Source organism: Pinus tabuliformis, chromosome 4_1, assembly GCF_031772625.1.
Source record: "Pinus tabuliformis cultivar Carrire ecotype Pingquan chromosome 4_1, CPIR1, whole genome shotgun sequence".
Taxonomy (NCBI): Eukaryota; Viridiplantae; Streptophyta; class Pinopsida; order Pinales; family Pinaceae; genus Pinus; species Pinus tabuliformis.
The window spans coordinates 351821318-351825159 of record NC_142303.1 but is presented as its reverse complement, the minus strand read 5'-3'; positions in this window follow the sequence as shown (position 1 = coordinate 351825159).

The window sequence follows — 3842 nt, the reverse complement described above, 5'->3', positions numbered from 1 at the left end:
ATCACCCATCACATGAACTGTGAGGGGATCTTTAGCTTTTCTTCCAGGTTTCTTAATACAAATATCTCTGAAAGTTCTAGCATAAATTGATACATCTCTCAGTGCTTGTAAGAGTGGAATTTTAACATATAAATTTTGCAGTTCTCCTAAAAGATTAAAAGCAGGTGGCTCAAGTGTTTTGGTAAGAACCAGACGTTCAGGGAATGGTAGCTCTACTGCTTCAACAGTCTTATTAGAGGATGATTGAACTGTTTCAACATTTTTATTAGATGGCTTTTCTTTTCCAGTTTCTTCTTTATCAGAATCGGAAGAAGTAATGTCACTAATAATGGGTTCAACTATTCTCCCGGAGCGTAAATGAATATCATTACATTTCATAGGGGAAACAGGTTGGTTTTGAATATCAATTACCTGTAGAGCTTTATTGTTATTTGGGTTGGGGTTAGGTTGTACAGGTAGCTGGGGTCTCATTGTCTGATTATTCGGTGGAGCATTTGATGGTAAGGAGAGAGATTGCTGATACTGAGGAAATTGGTTTGGAAATGGGATCTGTTGAGCTGTCCAATTTGGGTTCCATTGATTAAAATAGGATTGCTGTAGAGCCCAGGGATTCCATATCGTAGGATCAACAAAAGGAGGATTTGGTTGCTGCATGGGTGGGAAATTCATTTGATTAAAGGGTGGGTACTACATTTGATTGAAGGGTGGGTAATTTGCTTGAAAAGGAGGATGATTATTCCAATGATTAAATGGCATGTTAGAATTCGTACCTTGTCCTCGTGGTTGCCATTGCCTCCTCTGTGTCAGCAGGTACACTGCTTCAGCTTCTTCTTCAGTTGGCTGTAGTGCTTCTTTTATTCCTGGCAAAGAAGGGCATTGTTGAGTCTCATGGTCCTTTTCACAAATAGTGCAAATTGGTGCCTTGTCTAGTGGGCATTCCCTTAGTGGGTTTTTTTCTCTACATTTAGAGCAGAAAATAGCCAGAGCAGCTTCTGCTTTTGCCTGCTTCTTTTTAACCTGCAAGGTATCAATTTATGAAGCAAAAGAGCTTAACATTTCAGTTTTAAATTCATCAAGTAAGTTACCTATTTCAGCCCATGTTGCTCCTCCACTTGCTGATTTCTAGACTCTTGAGTATGTACTATCCTTGCTTTTTGGTCTGCTTGCTGCTCCTCTTGAACATCTCTTACAGAGGTTGACAATCTCATCATATGATTCCTTAGATATATCCCCTTTTCCAAGCATATTCAACATATCTAAACAATCATCTCGTACCCCTTTTAGCAGTATTGACTTAAGAATATCCTTACTCATATCTGGATGATCAGATCGCTGCAAATTATACTGTAGTCTTTCCACGAAGTCCTCCAGACTTTCGTCCTCCTTCTGAACCATCTTAAATAATTCCTCCTTCCTTTCTCTTGTTCGGCAATAATCTTGGTATTTGGCCAGAAATTTCTCCTTCATCTGGTCCCATGTCGTAATCACATGAGCTCCCAAGCTCATAAACCATCTTAGTGCATTCCCTTTTAATGTAGCTGGAAACAACTTCAATTTCTGAGCAGCATTAACATAGTCATAGCTTCTACACAATATATCAAATTCAAAAAGAAACTCATCAGGATCTTCTGAGGATAAACCATGGAAATTGGGTAATGCTGAAAGTGGGATATTCTTCATAGGAGTTGCTCCTCTGGGGAGTTCACCAGTAGGGAATTCCATGGTGGAGAGAGAATTCTCTCCCCTTCCTTCTACTCTGTGACCTCCACCGAAAATTCCTTCATTGTTATCCTCCATTGGTTGTTTTCCTGATGCGCTTGCCCGGTCTTCGGTGTTTTCTGTTGGACTTTCAATGTCCTGCACTGGTTCCTCCACTTTAGTCTCCTCTATTGGCTCCTCGATATTTTCTACTGGACCTTCGACCTCTTCCATCGGTTCCTCGGTATATTCTGATGGTTCTATAACCCTCTCCGGTCCCACTACTTCCTCTATCTAATAGTATGTTTGGAAAGAGTGTTGGGTTTGTGGCCTCCAAGAGCTTAACCTCTGGGATGTCTCAGCTTTTGAAATAATATCGTCAATGAAAGTTTTTCTTCCTCCTCCTTTGCCCTTGCTGCCTGTAAGGTTAGCCTTCCTGTGTCCTCTCATGCATCCTGCATCTCTAAAAGAAAATCGTTAATACTTTTAAAATCTTTGGTCACCTTCCCCGACAACAACGCTAAAATGTTGGTCACTTTAATTGTTTATTAATTAAACAGTCGAGTGCCACATAAATTGTCAACCCGGGAAAGTCCGATTATTTCAAAGGTGACTACGTACTGTATGTACTCAATTTTAATAGCATTAAAAGCTGTAGTATAAACAATTCATTCTCTGTTAAACCCTTACTCTATGTTACAGTAGTTATAGTCTATTGCAGGAATGGAATAAGAACAGATAATTAATTAAAGAGAATAAATCTGCAAAAGGAAGTGATGGTTGTCCTGTAACAAAGGATCAGGACCCTATCCCTAGAGTAGGAACATTCAGCACCTGCCTCTGTTATCCAGTTCGCCAATACACTCTGTAAATCCTAGTCACTGCTGAGGGACTCATATATAGAATCAATCAATTAAAAGAAAAATAGAGTCTCAACAAAAGTAAAATATCATCAGAAGCAATACTCGTGAATAAGGTATGAACAGAAATCGCACACCACAAACAACAGAAAGAAGATGGGTGAATCTTGTGATGAAGGTGGGCCCTGTCCTTCTCACAAGATTCCTGAGGACACGGAAACTAAGATGAAATACTCAGAACAAAACTTTATTCATCTGTCAATATACCATATTACAAGAAAGATTCAATCTCGTCCTTCCACTACAATTCCTGTGTTACAGCTTGTTCATCCTCTCCCCATATATCCCCTCTAATGTAGATGTCTCCTCTTTATAGAGGAGACATCTATTACAAAAGATTTTCATTATACATTCTAGTTCGACCCTTTGTACAAAAATAGGGAAATTAGTTCCCGTTAACAGAATGTTGTTACAGTAATGTGGATCATGATCGTTACGACCAATGTAACCGTTTATTCAATAATTGATCGGATTCCTTTGCTGTTGCAGATCTGATACGCAAATCTCAACTATCTCCTCGAGGTTCACATGCTGTCCTTACTATTTCAACTTCGAGGTTCGTGCTATTTCCGTTGTTTCAGCAACTGCAAAATATGGTCTTGCCAGCTTTAGGCAGTTTCAACAATTGTTCAGCAACTTATTCAACTTCAAGGATCAATTATAAAGATAGCATGATTATGTGTTGAATAATTAAACATATAGCAATGAGGAGAGTTATTGTATACCTTCGGAATGATTAAGTCAAAACATTAATAAAGGCTTTCAACTATGGGTTGAAGAAGGTAATATTATGACAAAATATAAGGTCAAAAATAGACAATATGGGGTCCTAACACCAACATTACATGAACATCCTGTTTTATTAGTCATTTGTAGTATATGGAAGAGAAGAATCGGAAGGAAAGAAAATCAAGGCACGATGCTTAGCCTAATAATTTAGTACATCAAAGTTCTGCATGAAGTGGATGAGAAAAAAATTGAAATGATGTGCTAAGATACATGGAGCAGATTTTTAAGGATAATAATTTGTATTAGCCATAGCCATCTTACATCTATATTAGACATAGATGAATCCATAAATTAATAAAAATCATATCAAGAGGTGTTATTACATGTAATCTAAGAATAGGAGTGAGAGTATATTGAACAGACATAAGAAAGAATACATACGACACATTCATATGAGCCATAATCGCAAAAAACCTTCATTAATTTTGAATAGGG